Source organism: Papio anubis, chromosome 1, assembly GCF_008728515.1.
Source record: "Papio anubis isolate 15944 chromosome 1, Panubis1.0, whole genome shotgun sequence".
Taxonomy (NCBI): domain Eukaryota; kingdom Metazoa; phylum Chordata; class Mammalia; order Primates; family Cercopithecidae; genus Papio; species Papio anubis.
The window spans coordinates 75368935-75392058 of record NC_044976.1 but is presented as its reverse complement, the minus strand read 5'-3'; the positions used below and the strand labels follow the sequence as shown (position 1 = coordinate 75392058).

The 23124-nt window shown below is 37.3% G+C and overlaps 1 protein-coding gene across 2 annotated transcripts in view; it reads right to left on the bottom strand.

The window, feature by feature from the left end:
• ST6GALNAC5 (ST6 N-acetylgalactosaminide alpha-2,6-sialyltransferase 5) overlaps positions 1–23124 on the bottom strand; it is a 187706-nt gene that overhangs the window by 123384 nt on the left and 41198 nt on the right. The gene's annotated exons all lie outside the window — the stretch shown is intronic.

Sequence of the window (23124 nt, the reverse complement as noted above, 5' to 3'; positions counted from 1 at the left end):
TGTTTGGAATGTTAAGCACAATTAGACAGGCAATAGATCAGTAATAAAGGGGGTCTACTCAGGCTGAATATCTGCTAGCCACTTCAGGGCTGTGTCACAGCAGAAATAGCCTGCAACAATTCCTAGTTGTTCCAGGGATTCAACCCTTCCTGCCGACTTGGTGAATTGCATTATCTGCAGATGACTTCTGGTAGAAACTGCTATAGTAGAGATAGCTCTACAAGTGAACCACATGGAGCATTTATTGAAAAGTGTTTGAAGGGGGGCAGAGGAGATTCTATAAATATGTTGCTAGAAATCACACTTCCAGTCAGAAGGAGCTAGAAATGCAACAAAGATGAGCCCACGTTTGTAGAGTGAATTATGTAATGGAAATAAGCTCCCTGGAGAGTCGTTCTATTTAGTCTCTTCTCTTACTCTTGCTCTCTCATCTTCAATCATTTCCCTTTTCCTCCCCAGTAGCTACTTCTCTTCCATCTACAAATGATACGTTTAAGTGTTCCTTGCCGTACAAAGAAAACTCTTTCAGCATGTCTCCCTAAAAAGCAGCCAGTCCTCCTTTTTCTTTTCTTTCCACATCAAACTTCTTGAAAGAGTGGAGCACATTCCTTTCTTCACTCTTTGCTGCTCCCTTTCCCTGGTATGGCAGCCTGGCTCTGCCTTCACCACACCATGCAAAAATTTTTCTTACCAAAGGTACCAGTGCTGTCTTACTGGAGAGACACCATAATCTCAATGGACCTCTCTGCAGGATCTTATACTCACAACTCTACTCTGAAATTCTCTCCTCCTTTTGTTTCCAATCTAACATTTTCTTCTCGGTGCTCTTTCTATCTCTCTAATGATCAGTTCTTAGAGCCTGCCCTTAAATGCAACCTTTTCCTCTAAGTTCTTTTCTTCCCTACACAAGGGCGTGCAAACTAAATCCAACAGAAAAAAGACAGGAAACATACGTGTGTGAAATGGATAGGAGATGAGGGGATATAAGACAACAGGGCATGGTGGATCTCATGGCAAATAGATTGGAATACAGAAAGTTCTGTTCTCTTGGCCTTACTGAAAGTAATGAATTACGAATATTATTTGGCCAGGCAGGTCAGAGGAAAAGAAAAGTGTGTTTCTTCCATGTGCTCCTCTGGTAACAATGGGGCTAACATCAGTGTGAGGTACAGGTTCACAGTGGTTTTTCTCAATGTCCTAACATCTTGCTCCAGCAAGTAACAGAAGCTGAGCACAAAGTGCACTAGCCAGCTGACTGCATTCGTGTTCCATCCTTCCTTTATGTGTGTATGTATTCTGACTTGGAAGTGCCTTGAGTGTTTGCCTCTGCTCTTCCCTCTATAACTCAGAGGCCTCAACCCTTCCTTACTCCATCTTCCAGCAAGTTGTCAAATATTTTTCTTCTAAAAAATTCATCAGGAAGTTAACATGCTTTTTGACGATGCTGATAATTTAATAAGGTTATTGTTATTTTTGTTAGTGTTATGGTTACACATCTATGACTTTTGAGTGATCCGTCACATCCCAGTTTTCCCCCAAGTCCTATTATTTATTGGACTTAGTATGTCCTATATTGTGTGATTTTGCAAAATTTTGTCTTTGAGAAAAGATGTTATGTTCAAACATCAAAAACCAAAAGAAACAACAAGGAAAATAATAAAAACCACTTGCAGGGTCAGTTTAGGGCTTACATTTCACACCTTCTCCCTAAGTCATCTGTTTTTCTCTTTGGCTTCTATTAGTGCTGCTATGTTGTTAACAGACCTATATTCTCTAGGCCATACCACTCTCTTGAGAAGTAGATGATGTTCAGTTATCTACAAAACATCTCAACATGGCATCTCTGAGGAATATGTCCAAAATATGTCTCTTATAGCTCCCCTTTCTAACACACACACACACACACACACACACACACACACACACACACACACACACCCCGTGCTTCTCTTCCAGTCTCCTGACTTGAATTGTCTTTTCAGTCTTAGTATGATCCCCTCATTTTTAGGTGAAAATCCACAACCTCTGGTCCAGAGTCCAAAGTCCAATGCTCTTTCCACCATGTGACCACATAACCTCTGCCTTAGAAAAAATCTTTAGTATCTAAATTTTATTATCAGTAGTTCAACAATTAATGCAATTTCAAAAGATAAGTGATTATAAAATTTATTCCCTTTGGACAAGCTCACAAACACTATTGAATTATCTAATAATAATGATCTGTAAATTAAGGGTTGACCCTCCAAAGGGAACTATGCCATAGAAAATATTTCTTCTCCTTCAGATTTCAGTAGCACATGTGTATAAAATCTCAAAGAAAGAATGCTCTTCTGTGAAACTGACCTGTGATCTTTTCTCCAAGAAGAAAGGCTAATTCACACTGGCCAGTATTCTCGGGGTTTACCTTTTTCTTACTACATTTTAGACTATGAACAACCAAATAAGCTACAAGTTGAGTTTTTACTTCCATCTGAAGATAAGTCTGTTGCTCCAAATTAAAGACAATAAATCAGACATTTGCTTTAAAAAGGTATGCACCAACAAAATAAAGAAAATCATAGGTGGGAACACTAGTTATGGTACACATGAAAAAGGCTTAATACCTTAATTATACAATGAGCTTCAAATGAATGTAAAAATGCTAAAACTCCTGGAAAATAGTCAAAGAACAATTTGGAGAAGGAAATAATACAGTGAGTTACCAAACGTGTGCAAACTGTGCCACCCAATTAGAGGTATCTATTGCCTGTTTTGTTAGCAAACTTCTCTTGGGAAATCCAGAATATTTTTACTTCTGCAGAAGATAATCTTTCTGCTACACTAGGGTTCAGAGTGCTTGGGGAGTCAAACAGGAGCTAATTCTTGGTTCTTTCTCTTACTAAAAAATGGCCACTCAGAATCTCAACTTCATCTGGTGTGATTAGCAAGTATACCTGAGATATTGCATTATACACATACTCTGGCACAGAAGCCATGCCTAATCAGAGTAAGCTCATGGAAGTAGAATTTAATTTTGTTCATTGCTGTATCCCAAGGGCTAGAAAGTGTCTGGACTTTACAGGCGTTTAATAATTGCAATCCTTGAATTGAATTGCATCAAGATGATTTAAATTACCACATTGCTATAGGTTTTTTATAGAAATCCCAAGTGTTTTTCCATAAAATCTAGGGCCAAAGGTCTTCAGCTTTTGTGCTAACTTTGCAGTTCAATTATTCAAAAACTGGGCATTTTCCCCTTTACGAGGAAAAAAAGGAATTAACCAAGGAATGTAAATCATGACAACAAACCAGTAAAATACCAATTTTATCCCCAAATTAATAACATAATTTCTAGTTATTTAGCACTTCATAGCAGAATTAACTTGTCAATCTGTACCTTTACATATACATATGTATTTGATTCAACAAGAGTATGCTCTGCCATACTCACTGAATATTGCCACTACTGATTATTGGTGCCTAAATAATAACTCTGGAATAGAGCTCACTGTTTTATCGGTCTTTGGTGGGATTTTTAAAAAATGAATTCTGCACAAGGGATAACATTAACAAGGAAAAAAAAATCCATAATATGATTTTTTCCCCATCCAGATATTGTATTAGTTTCCTTTTATTAATCTAAGCAATAAAATCGCTTTGACACACTGTTGTTATTTATTATTTATTTCCCACATATTTCTAAAAAAGGATTTATAGTAGTCCATTTTAACATGTTGTTAGTGTCTTCAAAATTTGGTTCCCTGGAAACAGCCATGAAATTAAACATATACAGCTAAGCTCAGGCTAATATACTATAGGACCAATTCCTTCTGTGACAAATAAATAAAAATGTTTATTACATGCTCACATACTTATTATGCTGAAATACCTTCTATTAAACCATAATTAAGCCAAGTAAAATTTGACTTATGAAACAATCAATAGCAGAATGATGTGAAAGTAATTAATTTGTGAATCTGTATATAGCTTTTAAATATTATCTATAGATTCATAATATAATTGATTAGCTCAAAATTTGCAAATCGTTGTTGAAGACCCAACAGAGGCTTTCTAAAGGAGATTGCCTTTCTTTTCTTTTCTTTCTTTTTCTCTAGAATTGCTTCAGAAGCACTGACTAGCAAAGGCTTCCCATTTAGTCTGTTAATAACTACCAAAATATTCACAGTACTCCCTGGGCTTTCACTGCTTCTCACATCGTCAGGTTTTAGCATGCAGGCCTTATTCTCAACCCAATTACCTGGATATGAAGCAGGAACTTCGCAGCTGTCACAAAATACCTATAGCATTTGAGAAAGGCATGGCTATCAATAACCAAAAACGGGGATTTTATCGCAGACAATATGTGAAATTGCACCTCACTGACAAAGCCACTGCAGAACCCGGGTGATAATATTATTATAGTAATTACCATATGTCTTACATCAAATGCAACTCCAGTTTTATTATCATTCAGCTTTTCTAGAAGGAGATAGGAGAGAGCTGTCACAGTTAGACAGATAACTTGTCCTCTATTCAACTGCCAGCTCCCCTCTGAAACACAGGCTTTCTATTCTACTAAAAGAAATACAATTATAACTCCATTTGCATTGAGAACAAGAGAAGCCCTAGGTTAATTACAGGTAAGGTTCTGTTTACATTCCCTGGGGCTAGTCAAAGCCAGATTCCATTTCTGAGCTGAAAAAAGCTACTGGAGTTTGAACTGAATCCACATTTTTTATTCCACTTTTGAAATTCTGTGTGGCCAAAGGGAGCCTGTCACTCAAAGATGTTTCAAAGGTAACCTCAGAAACCTCCATTTACCAGAGTCTAAATGTAGTTAAAAACACAAAGTTCAGAACCAAAAGCCTAAACAGCAACAAAAAAGGAAAATGGAGGTTTGTGGCCGTGATCAGGAAAGGAGGAATGGCATTATGTGTATTTTTAGTGGTATGTAATCAACTGATTAAGAACGTAAGACAAAGGGGGAGCGGCAGGAGAGAGTCCTGGTTGCCAATGCAGTAAGAGGATTATTCATCAACAAGAAACTGTGTTTTAAAGATATGATTTTCCTCATCTATGAGGCTCCTGCCCTCTTGTTTTCCTGGCTTTCTGGGCTTTTTTTGGGGAGGAGGAGGGCAGAGAAAAGAATTGACTGACCATACTGACCTCAGCTGATGTCAAGGATACGTGTCTTCTCCCGGCTTCACAGAAGATACTTATTTCTCCTGACTTAGAGTCAGCTTTTCAAAAATATGGATACAGCAGTTCATGTTCTTGCCAAGGTACTCACAGACTGTTTAGCTGTCTGGTCACAACCCAGAAATCTTCTGAAATCTGTAGATTTTAGGTGTCTAAAGCCAGCCTCTTCTTCCCAGCCTTTGTCCATCACCTCTCTTCATTTTAATTTGTTTATACTTATCACTTAACATGATTCAATGTATCCTTTTTTTTTTTTTAAACATATTATATTTGTTTATTTTCAGGTTCACTCTCGTTCCTTTCCCCCATTGCGTGCATACAACAGTGTTAGCTCCCTAAAGCAGGAGTCCTTATCTGGAGCCTAGAATAGCACCAGGCAGATAGCAGGTATTTGATCATTACACTAAGTGAAAGAATGAACTGCTGTAGTAATTTCAGAAGATCTGAATGTTGACTCTTGTAGTAACCATTGCCAAAGCTCCACCCATACACAGATCATCTAGATATAGAGGATGCCTTTTTTATAGAACATTTCCCTAGACACAAAATTTCAGGATTCCATTTACGAAATTAAATGGACAACAATTCCAGTTTTACGGTCTTAGATTCTTCTTTTAAAAAAGTTACCCCTAAGAATTATAATGTGTGCAGTTTCCAAAAGAACCAGTCTGAGAGAATGATGAGGGATGGCTCTTACCTGTTTCACTTAAATTGGGGGAAAACAGGGATGGTGACTGAAAATATATTTCCAATAGGAAGAAGAGAGCAAAACAGCAATACACCCTCTAGTGAAGAAAGTGGGCATGCCACACCCCACTGAAAAGAGCATCTCCTACATATGGAATTTGTTACTTCAAATCTGAAGACCTAATCCTAATTTTTTTTCTTCCTTTAACTATGCTAAGGTAAAATACAACACAAGCCTAGTTTGTCAGCCAAGAAGCATGAGCATAGTCTGCATGTGTGCAAGAAGGATGGCCTTGGCAACAGCTTGGAAGTAGGGATGCAGGGTACTTCCCAAGTTCAGTTATCTCACTTGGCTGGACATAAACCAAAATCCCTTCACTTTTAATTCCAAGGGAGATTTCATAATGATATTACTTTCAGATTTGGTGAAATTCTCAATGCCTCTTAGAAGTTCATTTCTACTTAGCAAGACTCTCATTTGTGTTTAGTGAGCTTTCCCTCTAATTGCCATCAGCAGTTTTACCTACTTACATGCTTACTGAAAGCCCTACTCAGCCCTATGACAGTTACTCTCAGCAAATGGGAAAATTGAAGACATGTGCATTCTCTGACTTATCCCCCACACCTGTAACTCATCTACTTCCCCATGTAGGCTAGTTTCCTCCCCTCTAGTCAGAGAAAGATATATTCTATTCCATCTCAGGCTAATTCTTTATGACGCCACTCAGCATATTCCCTCTCAACCCCCCGGAACTCACTTTAACAATTACTCCTTTCCTTTCCCATATGATAACCTCTTTTAGTAACTTGTCAAGGCCAACAGACATAAACATCTCTTGCATCATTTAAGGACAACTCTTTCCTTAGTTCAATGTCTCCTTTTAGTTATTACCTAAGTGAATATTTTACCTCTATTTCTTTATTCCTAACTTAGTGATTCACTAAAATCCAACTTCCACTCCACCCTGCTGAAGTCAATAGTCACTTCCTAATTCCTAAATTCAGTTAACTCCGGTCTCATTTTTGCTTCTCCTTTTTGGTATTCTCTTCATCTTGAAACTCTTTCCATCTCTGACATCACTCTCCTAAAGCTTCCTTACCTTCCTGGTTTGTTTTTTCTTTTGCTGATTCTTTTTCTGCATGATCCTTAAATGCTGTTACTTTGGGGACTCTTCCTTAGCCTTCTTTAATGTCTACAGATGATCAGGTGATTTAATCCATTTCAGTATTCCAACTACCATCTGGAAGATGCTAATAACTTGAAAAAATTATCTTCAGTTCATATCTGTCTTCAGAAACCCAAATATATGTGTCTCATACATTCCTAACAACATAGTTATATCAGACCAACATATGAATAACTGAATCATCATCTGCCAACCTAAAGTCTTTTGTGTGTATACTGTTTTAAATGCTGTGAAATATTATAAATATAGTGACTGATTCTATTGCTAAGTATCGTACACTTAAATCCCTCCGATGCTAGTAAAAAGAAGAAAAGGAAAAATCACCCAATAATTTCAATGCATATATCTTTCTTTTGCCATAAAATATGCTTGGAGGCTAAATTTGGGCAAGTAAAAATGCCCAGTGTATTAGTTATTTATTGATGAATAACAATAATACCACGAACTAGCAGCTTAAAAGAACACATATTTATTGTGGGCCAGGAGTTTGGCACTGCTATACCTAGTCCTCTGGTAGGGTCTCACAAGGCTGAAATGAAGGTGTTGGCAGGGTGTGGTCTCATCAGAGGTTTGACTGGGGAAGGATTCACTTATAAGCTTAATCCAGTTGTTAGGAGAACTTAGTTCTTGGCAGTGTTTTGTTGGCTGTTGGCAGAGACCACATTCAGCCACTAGAAGCTGCCAGAAGTCTCTTGCTATGCAGGTCCCCCAGCAGGGCTTCATACTTTCTGAAAGCCATCAAGCAAAGGAGAAACTCCAGAAGCATGGGTGCTACCATCTTATGTCATGTTATTGCATATGTGTCATCATGAACATTCCATCCTGTTTGCCATATTGTACTGGTTATGCAAGTTACGTGTCCTGCCTACTCGCAAGAGGAATGTCCCACACAAGGGCGTGAACACCAGGAGACAAGGATTGGAGGCCATTTTAAGAGTCTCTCTGCCACAACCAATATATCTTCCCTTTATATATAGGCTTCATAAATATTTTAAATTTTGATTGACTTCATAGTGTTTCTTCTCTAGTTAATGAATACACGAATACATGGAGGTGTCTGGATAGTTGCTGACAATGCTCTTCATTGGATCCAAAGAATCCACTCCCTAACGTAGAAGCTTGAGTTTTCATATATTAGATTTCTTTCAAGGTACCTACATAATGTGACAGGAAACTGCCATAATGCGAAGAAAAAATTTCTGGATTTGCCATCCACTTCAGAATCATTCTCCCAAAGAGTCTACTAGAGAGTAATGTAATTAATTTATTTGAGTTTTGCTTTTTTCCTTCCACCTGTTCTTGGGGGAGAAGAAAGTGGGGAGAAGGGAATTAAACTAATAAGCCATCAAAAATGTTCACTGTGTCAGTCTACAATTGCTACTATTGCTTCTAGAAAAATACAGGTTATTCACAAAACTGCTATTTAAAAACTGCATTACTTCTTTGATAATTCTACGTACTGGGGAGAAGGTGCACATGACCAGTGGGTTTATTTACTTATTCAACAAACGTTTAAAGAGTATGCACTCTATGCCAGATACTGTTCTAAATGATTTAGACATATAAACTATCCTCATAACAATACTTTGAGTTAGGTACTATCACTATCTTGATTTTACAAGATGATAAGACAAATAATAAAAGACATATTTAATAAATTATCAAAGACCACAAAATGAGTAGGGGGAAGGATCAGGATTTGAAGTGAAGCAATGTGCTTCCAGTCTATGCTATGCCTCACTCTAGACTTGGATTTTGAATAGCAAAATAATTCAAGCCACAAACACAAGCTACATCTACTTTTTAAAATGTATCTTATAATCCCACAAAAATATGAAAAGAACCAGGAGTAATTAATTTTTTAATTTTTATTTTTTGTAGAGATGAGGTATCATTATGTTGCCTAGGCTGGTCTTGAACTTCTGGGTTCAAGTGATTCTTCCACCTCAACCTCCCAAAGTGCTGGGATTACAGGTGTGAGCCCCCACTCCTGGCCCCGCTTTTAATAATACCTTATTAAATCCAAACTACAAAAATATTATTTCTACATATAATCAATCTACAAATTATTGAGACAATGAACAGTTTTTAATATATAAATCTTCAAGACCTGTTATGTATTTTACAGTGACAGCACCTCTCAATTCAGACCTAGCACATTGCAGTGTTAATAGCCACATGTGGCTAGCAGCTACTGTAATGCACAGCATAGCTCTCTACCATGCATCTCTGCTACACTATGCTCTCAGTAGCAAAGCTCCAGATGCAGGTTTTTTTTTTTTTTCAGTTCTTAGAGATGGGGTCTCATGTTATTGCCCAGGCTGGAGTGCAGTGGCGTGATCATAGCTCACTGCAGCCTCAAACTCCTTGGCTTAAGGGAGCCTCCTGTCTAAGCCTCCCAAGTAGATGGGATTACAGCCATGCAACATAGTGCCTATCTATTTTTTAGTTTTTTATAGTGATAAGTCTCATGGTCTTGGCCAGTTGGCCTCCAATTTCTAGGCTCAAACCATCCTCCTGCCTTGGCATCTCAAAATGCTGGGACCAGAGGTGCGAATCACTGCACCTGGCCATCCAAATGCAGTATTTCAGTTTAAGGGGATATTTGATTTGTTTTCTCAACCTGAAACTTGAAAGGATGTGAATTGGAGAAACAAGAATAATGAATTATTTCATGAGATTGCAACTCCCTGAAGCCAGGGGTTATTTCTATCATCTCTCTACTATGTTCTCTGTGCCAAAACAGCATCCACAAAACAGCAAGTATTCAACAAATATTTTTGAAAGAAAGGAAGGCTTGAAGGAAGCTGGACTTGGTATTTTAACAATCAATTGCATGTATTAATGGCTCAATATGTTAAGATGGTGACGTTGGGCTCACTCAATTGAATCCATTAAATGTTACCTTGTGCTGGAGCCTATGGTGAGCACCAAGCCCTGAAGGAAATGCAGATGACAGGCCCAGATCTTGAACTTAAGGTGCACATAACGGAGACAAATACTTTAACATTACAGTGTAGGTATGGAACAGAACCTAAACAGCCTTGGAAGTGATTAATCAGCTTCAGGCTGAGGGTGGGGATAGTAGAGTGAGGGTGGCAAGAAGCCACATTCTAAAGAGCAAAGTTGACAGATGATGAGGCTAGGCAGGAGTAGACATGCCCATTTGCAAAATAAGGCACCCTTCTCACTTATTGTAGCTGTCCAAATATGTACCCAACTCATTTTTTGGGGTGGACTTACTCATCTGATGTAAATGAAATGGCATAGAAACTAAAATCAAAATCCTTAATATTTCAAAACAAGTCTGAAACCTAAGTAAGGCAATGGAGCCAATATGCTACCTTGATTGCTAAGAAATTGGGAAAAGAACCCCTACTGAATTATGTATATTAAGGACTTGATGTGACACAGCTGATATGGCCCAAATAATCACAAGTGTTTCCTTTTATTAAAAGCCACACTTCCAAAAGCATAATTTTGGTGCAGCACACTGTAATGAATATGGCTATAATACATCACATGGCATTAAAAATCAATGAAGGATGAAAATACAAGCGCAGTATTCAAAACAATTCAGATTAGGATAAAGCTGTTGACCTTTATGTTCTGTTTCTTGGTCTTAGTAGAGAAAATAGAGAGGAACAATAGAGGTGGTAGTAAAATATGGAACTATATTTCACCCTGACTGGCGCTGGAAGTCCTACAATGCAAACTGTTGAGTAACAGCAAAGTAACATGAGGTCTATTTGGGGGTTCCCTCCCAACCATATACTCCCAGATTGTCCCCATCAAGCTCCATTTTCCTCCAATAAATCACACATTGAGAAGATCACCACTTTCCATTTTGAATCCGAAATTAGGCCCTACAACATATGGTTACTCTTCTGGAAAGCAGCATTAATAATGGCATGCACAATTATATCAGAATCAAAAATAAATGACTTTAACAGATTTATGAACAACCTTATGGATAAACTCATCAATCAAATTTAAATGCTTGAATAATGCAATAATGCCACTTATTAGACAAGCCTAAAGAGAATAGATACATTTTATTGTTGCCAAGAGTAACAAAACGCAATAGAGGTCATTGGGGATTCTACAGATAAGGAAAAAAAGAAAAGACCTCATGTCCCATTAAAACAAAAGGGACAAGCACAAAGACAAAACCCAGAGGCTTAATTAAAATTATAAGTCTACTAAAACATACAAATTAAATGTGTTATAGTCCTCTGCCACTCAGAAGAAAGAATTATTTATTTTCCCCTAGGGCTACTTTTTCTTAACATGCCTCTCATCATTTTTTTTGAGATATCAAAATTGGGGCTTTGCTAAATCTTTGTCCCTTTCCCAATAGTGATAAAGGAAACAGTCTCACTTTGCTTTTGTCTCTTCTTACTAGAGTTTTGAATCACAGCTACTTCTCTCTCTCTTTCTCTTCATCGCCTCACTGTCCTCCAATACAGCACTATTAGTGTTGAGAAATGAAAAAAATATAAATATAGCCAATGTTAAGAAAATAATGGTACATTCCTAAAATATATTTTATATATCATTAAAATACTTTTTAGAACTCTGAATAACAAGGAAAAACAAAAGCAATACAGTATTAAAAATGCAAAAGCCAGATATGAAATGATGTATTACGTGTTATTTGAAGGTGTTAAAATATATACATAATTTAAAAACTTCTGTACAGTAAAAGGACATCATAAATCAAAAGACAAATAACAAATTGGGGAAATATTTGCAATACATGATAGACATGAAGTGTATAGGTATAAAGTAAACCTTTACAAAGCAATTTTAAATAAGATAAAAATCACAATTTAAAAAAGAGCAGTTCACAAAAGAAATAAAATGGTAAATTAATATCCAAAAAGATGTTTGATTGTACTATTAATGAAAAATTACCTGTAAAAATGGCCCATCATTTTTACCTAACAAATGGGGTTAATATTTCATTTTTTCCTAGTAAATTTCTCCTAGAGAAATATTAGTAATACTGATAAAGGTATGGAGAATCCATCTTTTCCTGTATTGCTAGTGAGCGCATACATTCTCACAACTTTTATTTCGGCAATCCTGAAATACACATCAAAATTGAACCAGTAATTCTTCTTCTAGAAATTTGTCTCAAGGAACTATTAGGTTAAGCACAAGAATGCATGTACAAGAAGCTTCACTGAAGCATTATTTCAGAGAAGAGAAACCTAGAAACAACCTATATACTCATAAATGAGGGATTAGCTGCATACATTCTAGAATATCTATCTATCCATTTGAAGAAATTCTCTGCAACAATTAAAAATACTTTTTTCATATTTCTTGATAATCAAAAGATCTCTCTGAAATTCAACTGAATAAAAGAGCCAGATGCAAGGCATGATATAGAGTGACCCCTACATAAATTACAGAGACACCTGTGTGTGTAGGTATGAATAAAGAGATGACGGAGTAATTACCAATAGATTAGTAATGGTTGCCGCTGGGTGATAGTTGAATTTTCTAAATAAGCATGCTATTTTAACTTTCGCAAAAGATTTGTATGCAAAGATAAAAGTGATTCACACTTGATAGTGGAATTATAAGTGACTTCTCTTTTAGAGCATTCATTACTTTTTAACATTTTCTTTGCTTTGTACTTTATATATTTTGTATGACTTTGCTTTATTTCATAACAAGAAAAATAAAACAACAAGGAAGAGAAGAGCCATGGAATTGCTGGTGCCTACTTCCTCTGATCCTGCAAGGCAGATCCATTTGCTCAGTTTTCCCACAAGTGTGTCAGCTGGAGTGGGAGGCACGGAGCTGTCAGAGTTCTGTGAACTTGGCCAGGTTTCTGTAACCAGAGAGCCCGTCAAATCTGCATGTGGTATCTAAAGAGCTGCATGTGGGTTGAAAGTCCTGGTTTCAGTGTTGCTGGCTTATGGATCAAAATGTCCTTTTAGGTCCCAACCATCTCTTCTAGAGAATTTTGTCACTAGTTACCTTTTAAAATATTGCCTCTTTAAAGTTGAGAACTGCAAAACAGACTTTTTGAAAAGGAAATTTGTATTTCCCACAGTTCAAGAGATGCAAGAAATGTTTATATTTATTAATGAAATACCAGAAAAAAATAGAATCTAGGTTTTTATTTGTATATATATATTTAAAACATATCATCCATTATGGAATGTATCGTGTAGGACACACATATCTTCTTATTGCTTGTTCTCTTCATTAAGTATCAAATTTTTGCCTTGGATGGCTGCACCTAATGATGGAGGCTTTGAAACTCCTGAAGGCATTTCCATGAGAGACTCTGTCATTTGAAATTTTAAAGCAAAGAACTCACTCTTTTTAATCTGAATTAATTTCAGTGCAGTGATGACTGAAGGAAGGAAAATGGACTCAGCTCTGATCCTGTCAGCCCTATCGTCTTCAAGATTGAGTGACTCTGATGGTAATAATAAACTGTGTCTTTGGCTTTGAATTGGCAAATTCAAATAGATTGCTTTAAGAAAACGAGGTGATGTGGTTTGGGTATTTGTGCCCTCCAAATCTCATGTTGGAATGTGACCTCCAGTACTGGAGGTGGGGCCTGCTGGTATATTGAATCATGGGGGCAGATCCCTCATGAGTGGCTTAATGCCATCCCCTTGGTGATGAGTGAGTTCTTCTGTTAGTTCATGAGACTGATCTGGTTGTTTAAAAGAGTGTAGGTAGCACCTTTCCCCTCCTTCACTCTTGCTTCTGCTCTTGCCGTGTGATGTGCTGCTCCCCCTTCGCCTTCCACCATGATTGTAAGCTTCCTGGGGCCCTTACCATGAGCAGATGCCAGTGCCATGCTTCCTGTGCAGTGAGCAGAACTGTGAGTCACTTAAATCTCCTTTCTTTATACATCATCCAGTCTCAGGTATTCCTTTATAGTATTACAAAAACAAACTAACACACCAGGCCATCTGGAATTACTTACTCTCCTTAGTTTCAAAACACTGAAAAATAAATCTAATTGCTGCTCATGGGTCTGTACAGGTCAGGAATGTTTGGACACAAAGGATTACAGATTTCTTCAGGGTTTCTTAGAAGCTTTTGGTTACCTTAGTTGAAATTGCCCTTGGTCTGAAACCATAGGTGTTTGAGCTCATAGAACTGGATGCTCCAGTCATTGTGCACCAAGGATATGGTGTAAATGGAACTTCGGTACATATATGAAAGTATGTGAGGAAACAAAGAAACACATTTGAACTAATTCTTCCATCAAGTTGTCATTGTAGAGAAAAGGGGAGAGGCAAAAATTCTGGTTATGAATATTTTAAGGAAAGACCAGTATATTAAATGCCTTGGTATCCTCCATTAAGTCCAATAAATGTTAGACACAAAGTTTGAGCTCATTAAAAGGAGTGTATTCATCCAGTCACTCAGAAGATACTTGTGTGTTCTTACATAAAAGTAACTGTGGAGGGGATATTAAGATGCATGAAATGGACCTGCCCTCCAGAAACTTAATTCAAATTAATCTTCTCCTCCCAGTAGAAGCATGATCTCTAGATACTTTCAGAGTATCTCTTCAGTGTGCTGCATTTCATGTCTTGCAGTTGAAATTGGAATGGAACGGCTTAGTGGAATGGGAAAACAATGCTACTGAACAGAATCTGGTTTGTGGGCTTTGTAGATAGAAATAATATTTCTGTATCTGGAGGTAAAGGTCCTTTGTTCACACTTCAACTTACATAGATGCACACACTCACCCACTCACACACACTCAACAGATTAAGACAACCCAGCAGAAATCTGTCCCTCCTACTCTTTGGCATCACATTTTTGTACCGTCATGCTGTACTTATTTGACCATATTTTCAATAGAACTTTCATTTGATGCATTTGCAAAAGCTCAGGAAAGTGCATGCAGTATATTTTCTTTGGAATGGCCATTAATTTTTAAGATGTTGGAGCTGATACTTTATAGTTTCTGTGAATATCTATATAGTATGTATGAGATGTGATATGAAGTCATCCTATCTTGAGATCATGCTTTTCCAAATACACTTAATTGTTCTGCTGCAAATCCATGAGATCTAACCTCAGTGGGACTAGTGATGGAACTGGTTTTTGTTGTTTGTTTGTTTGTTTGTTTTTTGAGATGGAGTCTCACTCGCTCTGTCTCCCAGGCTAGCGTGCAGCAGTGTAATCTCAGCTCACTGTAATCTCTGTCTCCTGGGTTCAAGCGATTCTCCTGTCTCAGCCTCCCAAGTAGCTGGGATTACAGCTAACTGCCACCACGCATGGCTAATTTTTGTATTTTTAGTAGAGACGGAGTTTCACCATGTTGGCCAGGCTGCTCTTGAACTCCTGACCTCAAGTGATCCACCAGCCTCAGCCTCCCAAAGTGCTGGGATTACAGGTGTGAGCCACAGTGCCCGGCTGTGGGTAATCCTTTTATTCATCTCCAGTTGACAAATGAGTACCTTCCACATGGACTGTCCCAAACCCTGTCCAATGGCTGTAGGTCTCCATTCTCTGTTCCTGATTGTCCACTTACTCTTTTTTTTTTTTTTTTTTTTTTGCATTATTTCTTTCTTTACAATACATATGCTTTTTATATTCTTTTTCTTACCTTATTTTAGTGGTTGGAAGTTCCAGTACCATACTTAAAAAGAATGACACCAAATGTCCTTTCATTGTTCCTGATCTTAAAAGGAAGTATTCAGTCTTACCCTGTTAGGTATGATATATGCTGTAAGGGTTTCTGTGTAGATGTTCTGTATCAAGTTGAGTAGGTTCCCTTCTCATTCTTAGTTTGCTGAGAGCTTTTTTCATGAATGGGTGCTGGATACTGTCAAATGCTTTTCTGTGTCAATTGAGATACTCATGTTTTCCTCCTTTACTCTGTTAATGATTTATTGACTTCCAAATGGTGAATTAGTATTGCATATCTCTGAAGTTTTTCAATTGCAAATCCAATTTCATTAATGGTTATAGAACTATTCTGGCCAAGGCTTGGTAGTTTGTAATTTATAAAGAATTGGTCTATTTCTCCAAATTTATGAATGTAAAGCTGCTCATAGTCTCCCATTATCCTTGTAATGACTGCAGAATTTGTATTGAAATCCTTATTTTATTTTTGCTGTTGGTGATTTCTGTCTTCTTGTTTTATAACTTTGTGAGTCTTACTAGAGGTTTATCAGTTTTATTGACTTGTTTTTAAGAATCAGTTTTTTGTTTCATTGATTTTTCTCCATTGTTTTCTTGTTTTATATTTCTTACTTTTCTTTGTACTGAAGATCAATCCCCAAGATAGGAAAAGAAGAGCCCCTTTTCACTCATTTTCTTTCCAGTTCTTAGTGTCTTCCACTATCTTTTCTCCATTCTTTCTGTGTTAGAGAAAGGGTGCTTTTCCCTCTTTCCAAGGATAAATTCTCTCTTCCCAGTTTGGTTTCAGTTTTCTCCTCTGGGGCCATGCCACATTTGTAACTTTCTTTTTTCTTTCATCTTCAAGCTATGCCTTAGACTCTAAATTTGTTCCTACTACCAGTCTACCCTAAATAAAGTTTCTCAGGCATAATTCTCACTAAAATATTATTTTATTGCTTTCCTTCACCAAATCTCTCAAGCAGATAGTCTACATTCTCTGCCATTAGCAGTTCACTTCTCATTCATTATGGCTATTTCCTATTCTCATGACCATGCCTTAACTACGATTAAATGATGGTTTATACTACAGCAACCCACCCTGAGCTCTCTATTCTTCTTTCTACGGTATGTTTTCTGTTTGGGGACTTGGGCATTACTCTATTATTTGTGTTTCCATATTCAAACTCTTCAACAGAGTATCTGATTGACTTGTCAGTTACTCTCCAGTATAAATGTCAGATTGGCCACATCTACTTATAAGATTAGCCCATAGGCTGACTTTGGGCCAGCCACTGTTCCCTGATCCAATGCGTTGTGACCAGTATAAGAAGGTAATGCAGGTACACAGCATATGACTATGCATAAAAAACTTTTCAGAAGGAGGTAAGAGTGGGAACTTCTATGAAGCACTCAGAGTATACCACAATTTAAAATTCCCAATTGGGTATACTTACAGTGTTAGTTTGGGGTACTGGCCATTTTTAGTAAAGTAGATAAGTTGATTATTCAGTGTCAGACATTATATCTGAACTGGAAGGTTTTTTAAAAAGCCCAAAGATCAGTACTTTAAGATTTAAATTTCTTCACAGTTTCTATGGCATATGCATCTGAAATTCACCAAATTTTATCAGTCATATGGCTGTTTTCTTTTAATATGTCAAAGAATAATGAGACTGATTCATGGAAAGTCACAGAATTGACAGTAGCCTGGATTTTTAAATTTCTAAGTTTTGTAATTTCTTTGTAGAAGGTGAGAGTAAAAAAATTCACCAGCACTTCAAAAGCCCAGCTATGTAGAGCTGACTCAAAAAGCTGTTCTAAGATACTTGACTTTCCTTCCCTGGACATGAATGATATGGATACGCTTCCCTTTCCTTTTTCCTAATTTACATGTGAAATAAAGTCATCACCAGAAAGATGAATATAACACGTCAAAACATGATACAGGGCGTTATTTCTCACTGCCTTAGTTTTCTGCAAATATTTCCATCTTTAAGTTTCAGCCCAGCTTTCTACCGTATTTAATGCCATATTTATAGTGTTTTCTCTGATTTTTATTAGCAGTTCTTTGTGAAACTGGTTATGGATCTTTTCTATTATTTTTCGTACAATGCTAAAAGATTCATTAGTGTAGTAATTCATTACTGTAGTAATACTGCAGTTCTCATTATCACCTTAGCGTCAACTCCCTGATTACAGTTATTTTAGGGCAAGGGTATTCTGATTTGCCAAGATTATAATGAAGAAAGGTCAGAAGTTTATTTTTTTATTTTTAAAGTAACTAAGAACTCTTGGCTTGATCTTTGGAATTTAGCTTAGCTCAGCCCCCATTCACTCAGCACTTATACTCTGTTAGGCACAGGGGATGTTAAGATGAATTAATACAGATTCTAAAACCAAAGACTTTATAGCCGAGGGGATGAGACTATTGGATATACGCTCGGTGCGATCACTGGTAAATTTCCTCCGAAAGACAGAGGAAAGGCACCTAGTCCTTTAATAGAGGGAGTGTCAGAGAAAACTTTTGGGAAAGGAACATGCCTGAGTCATGCCTTGACGACTAAATCGACACCCATTAAGGGAACCAGGTGGGGATTTTCAGCGAGTGGGGGAGCCATCTAGGAGCAATAACAGTGTGAACAATGGCGCACACATTCCTTGGGGCATGTGAAAACCTATAAGCTGCTTGGTACTTCCGGAGAGTAACAAGGCTGAATGGGAGGAGAGGAGCCAAGCAGCCCAAGACAGGAGGCACTGTCCGAGCCAGGCTGAGGCATTTTCCCTCAATCTTCATGTTATCGAGGCAGCCTGGAAGCTGTTTAAATTGGGAGGGCATGATCATATTTGTTCATTAGAGGGATCAGTCAATCAGCTGCAAGGAAGAGGAATTTGAAGGGGTAAAATCAGAGGCAGTCATCCAGTTCAGAAAGTTCCTCACTCACAATTACAGAGTAAGATAACCAAGGCCTGAGAACCGAGGCATTGCTAAGACAAGAAGAGAGGTGCTTACCTGAGGAAATTAAACGGTAGGATTTTAATGCTGTTTTACAGTATCTTAATGATGTGCTAGTAAACCTTATCTATGAATGCAAATAAATGGAGAAGTAAACAGGAAATGGATAGAATACAGTCCTTACAATTCTTCAGTGTAGAGGCCACTTTATTTCAGTAAACCTCATTGAAACTCTATGTGCGCCTGTGTGTGTAACAGACACAGTTCATTTAAGAGTTATCTGTGTTGCTGTCCAGCTAAGGAGTGTTTATTCCCTAGGGATCAAAGTACCCAAATCTGGCAAACTCCAAAGCAGTGAGAGGGATGAGGACTGCCTGGTGCCCAGGTGCTCAGCTTGGAGTGTCATTCTTTTTTTTTTTTCTTTTGAGATGAAGCCTCACTGTGTCGCTAGGCTGGAGTGCAGTGGTGTGATCTCGGCTCACTGCAAGCTCTGCCCCCCGGGCTTCAAGTGATTCTCCTGCCTCAGCCTCCTGAGTAGCTGGGACTATAGGCATGTGCCACCACGCCCAGCTACTTTTTGTATTTTTAGTAGAGACGGGGTTTTACCATGTTGGCCAGGATGGTCTCAATCTCTTGACCTTGTGATCTGCCCGCCTCGGTCTCCCAAAGTGGGATTACAGGCGTGAGTCACCGAACCTGGCCTGGAGCCTCATTCTTTTGACTTTCTCTTCTATTACTGATGTCGTGGTAAAAATGACCAACACATTAGAAGCATTTTCATTAGAGATCTCTTCTTTTCCTCACTCTCAGACTGGAATAGAAGCCAGAAAAAAGACTTCAGGCACATTATCAGCTTCATTCTCTTCTCCAACTCTATTTTCTAGAAAGATGGTAATTTCCACCGAGCTGATTAACATTTTTTAAAAATAAGTCTTCATATGTTACCTAGTGTGACAGTTAACTTATGTGTCAAATTCACTTGGCCATGGAGTGCCCAGACATTTCATCAAACATTATTCTGGGTGTTTCTGGATGAGATAACCATCTGAATTGGTAGACTGAGTAAAGCTTACTCTGCTCCCTAATGTGAGTGGGCCCCATCCAATCAGTTGAAGACTCGAATAGCACCAAAAGGCCCAGTAAGAGGGAGCACCTACTACTGACTGTTGAGCTGGGACATGGGTCTTTTCCTGCCTTTGGACTCAAACTGAAAAACTGGCTCTTCCTGGGTCTTCAGCCTGCTAGCCTTTGTATCAGAACTTACACCACTGGCTTGCCTGGGTCTCCAGCCTGGAGACTGTAGATCTTAGAACTTCTTAGCCTCATAATCACATAAGCCAATTCTTTATAATAAATACACACATACAAATATAAATATACGTTTATATGTAATGCCTATTGTTTTTGATTTCCTGGAGAACCCTGACTAATACACTACTATACCTAGGCAATAAATTTTCTACTAAAGAAAAACAAGACACCAAAATTTTACATTATTTATAACCTCATTACTCAGAGGCAACTAGAATATTGTGTGTAAGTTGGGAGTTCAGTTTTCCAAAAAAATGAATCGCAGTCTACAGATTTATTAGTTATCCTAGATCAATAATAGATTATGAATGAATAGACATTTTGACAATAATGACAATGTTTAGCCTAATTTTTCCTTGCTTGAGTTTAGCAATGTTTAATATTGCCAGCAAGTCAGTTTTTGTCTATCATGAACCTTACTCTTATGTGTTTTTTTAGTTCTTTTAGGTTTATCTTGTGTTAATTGCTTATAACTGTAATGCTCATTCTAGGTTAAAGTGAAAATAAAATATTTGTTTTAATGTACATGCAAAGAGCAATAATAAAGTAGATACATAAAAACTGGGTTCAAGGCAGGATGAAATAATGAGGTCAAAATTTCCTTTTCCAAATCAAAACCTGTATAGTTGAAGGAAGTGGAACTCATAGCCTTGCCCACCTGACTTTTCATTCACCGTGAGGGAGTTATTCTAGGAGGAACGAATTCTGGAGAAGTATAGCAATTCTGTTTAGAATTTCTATTTTTCTTTTCATTTGTCCTGTTAATCATTTACCAATGTACTCTGTTGATATTTATACTCAATTTTTAGTGGCATTAACACTGATTATCAACAAAGAATTATTTACAGGGAAATTATACTAACATTATTTTGGTTGAACCAAACATAAGAAAAAACTCATTGTTTGGAACATGAAGCCATAGCCATGGTAACATCAAGGTATATACTAATTACAAGAAAAGTACCTAAAAAGAAACAAAAACCTCATATTCCATATTGGTAAACACAATCCTTTTTTTTTTAAAGGCTTATGACACACCGTCTAGATTTTAAACGGAGCATTAAAAGAGAAGTCTGGAACAGTTTATTCAAGCCTTGTGGTTTCTCCTTATTGAGCACTAAAGATTGTTTCAAGTTCCCATCCTTTAATAATTCATTAGTTTTCTAGTGGAAACTAAAATCTTGATGTTTAAAGAAACATCCCTACATCAAAAAATAAAGTAAAATTTAGAACAGGATGACAACTGGAGGAGAAAATTTTCTGATCATAAAAGTTTTCAGTTCTAGTCCCTAAGACCAATGTATAGCATCTGCATAGGACATACAGATTTTTTTTTTTCATTCCTTTAAAGAGAATTAAAGAGAAAACAAGAAGATTGAGAATTTCTTTGTAAATGTGTGATTGCTTTTAAAATGTGGAACAAGGGATGAGTCCTTTGGAGACAAAGGTGAAGCAGCTGCATGTAGCTGGATGAGGCTGGCTTAGTCCCGTCCCTCCCAGTTGTGTCATCCGTGCCAGCTTCCTACTTGCAAACTTCTGTCTCAGAAATACTTATGAGAAAGGCCGGGCGCGGTGGCTCAAGCCTGTAATCCCAGCACTTTGGGAGGCCGAGACGGGCGGATCACAAGGTCAGGAGATCGAGACCATCCTGGCTAACATGGTGAAACCCCGTCTCTACTAAAAATACAAAAAACTAGCCGGGCGAGGTGGCGGGCGCCTGTAGTCCCAGCTACTCGGGAGGCTGAGGCAGGAGAATGGCGTAAACCCGGGAGGTGGAGCTTGCAGTGAGCTGAGATCCGGCCACTGCACTCCAGCCTGGGCAACAGAGCGAGACTCCGTCTCAAAAAAAAAAAAAAAAAAAAGAAATACTTATGAGAACACAGGTACAGGAGTGCTTTCAATCAAAATTTGGATTCCCTTCTTGGTTTAAAGGTAAAAGATACTTTTTTCCTAAAAACTATGAACTACAAAAGCAAGGAAAAGTTAGCGATCTATTCTACAGGAGTATTTCAATGAGGTTTTTTTAAAATGCAGATGGCTAGATCAATCTTGCCTTTATTTTGGTAGAAAACATGTCTTCTGTTAACATTCCAAATTCTCAAGTAGAAAAAATGATTATTATTACCACCAAGGAAGTTTTATAAATGTGTTAAAATCTTAGCAGTATCAGCCTGAAGTATTTCCTAAGTGAGCGTATGTTCTGTCTTCTAATAGAAAGTGCAGTTTTTAAGAGCTGAATGTAGATCAATGGACTTTTCTCTCAGTGCACATGAAATTCTAGAGGCAAAAGGGTTAGCCTGATGAATGCCTCATTTTTATCATGTACAATTGCAGTGGGTGCTGAACTTGAATTATGCTCTTTTTTTTTTGGCCTTGACCACTTATTTAAATATACCATTTACCTAATGTATAGTCAGAGGAGCAGAATTTTATAATCACTGAGATTTTGAAAGGCATATAAATTACCACTGTCTGTGTCTTTACATCAACATAAATATCTCCAACTGTATGGATACAGATGTTAATACTGATAATACGCATCCTATTCACGGTATTAATAAATGCTTATTCACACTCACATTGATAACAACCTACAGAAAAGGTATCATTAGAAGCATATGATCAGTATTTTATAGTTTAAAATTAATATTGAAACTTTATAAGTGTTTGAGCAGTCATCAAACTGATATTTTAAACTAAGATTTCCAAATCTCTGAGTTAGAACAGTCGAAAACATGAAACCTCTTATCTATGTCTAAATAAAAATGTTTGGTTGATTTCTTTGGGCAATCAGTTTTAGACAGCTAAAATGCTTTCCCCTGAAATTACAATATTTACTTAGCTTTTATTTTTTTCAAAGATTAAAAAATCACACATCTTTAACCACTGCAATTGTGACACTGCATATCACCACCCGCATTTTCTAATTTCATGATTGCATATATTTACACAAATTATATAAATAAGATGCAATTACAATAATTACAGAGGAATAGGCAACAATTGAAAAAAATACAAATTCTCACTAAATGATATGAAAATTGTCAGACAAACCCATACAAGAATAGAAACTACTTTAAGATGAACCCAACCAGACAACAGCAAACAATCCAGCCAAACACCTTAGTCTCAACAACTTGAAACATGTTACACTGGGAGACCTGAGGCTTAAGGCTTAAGGGTAAAGTT